Source organism: Vombatus ursinus, unplaced genomic scaffold, assembly GCF_900497805.2.
Source record: "Vombatus ursinus unplaced genomic scaffold, bare-nosed wombat genome assembly UNPS02014932.1, whole genome shotgun sequence".
Lineage (NCBI taxonomy): Eukaryota > Metazoa > Chordata > Mammalia > Diprotodontia > Vombatidae > Vombatus > Vombatus ursinus.
In genome coordinates this window covers 3,505,097-3,505,910 of record NW_020954710.1, presented here as the reverse complement: position 1 = coordinate 3,505,910, position 814 = coordinate 3,505,097, and positions in this window count along the sequence as shown.

Genomic DNA, 814 nt, shown 5'->3' with positions numbered 1-814 from the left:
GTTTGCCATTTCCTTCTCCAGCTCATTTTCCAGATGAGGAAACTGAGGCAAACAGGGTTAACTGATTTGCCCAGGGTCACACAACTAGTAAGTGGCTGAGGCTGCATTTGAACTCAGAGTCTTCCTGACTCCAGGTCCGGAGCTCTATCCACTTTGCCACTTTGTTGCCCTACTATCATTTCAAAAAGGACATTGATAAGCTAATATCCTATAAAGTTTCATATTTAACATATCATTGGAAAAAGACTAAAATGTTAACACTATAGTTAGGCATTAGGAGCCATTTATTAGAATCAAAGAATTTCAGATTGATAAGGGATCAAAAAATATAATTATTCATAAAATAATACAACACCACAATTTAGAGTTGGATGGAATTCAAATATTCATCTAGTCTAACTCCCTACTCCACAGAAGGTCCCTTCTACTTTAATGTGACAGGAGTTATCATGAAAAGAGCATTGCATTTTAAGACAGAAAACCTGAAATTGAATCCTGGCTTTCACACTAACTTATGAGTGACCTTGGTGAAGTCACCTAAGAATCTGTTTCCTAGAATGTAAAATGGAGAATGAATGAATCCAATTCAACATTTGTTGGGCACCAAGTATGTTCAAGGTTCTCTCCAAAAAGCAGGAGATACAAGGATAAAATGCTGAACTCTAGGAGTTTATAATCAATCAGAGGAGATATGGCATATACACAGATAACTATAATACAGATAAGAATGAGTAGAAAGGAGATGCTTATATGAAGTGCTATGAAAAATTCAGAGAGGCAGCTAAGTGGCGCAGTGGAAAGAGCACCAGCCAGG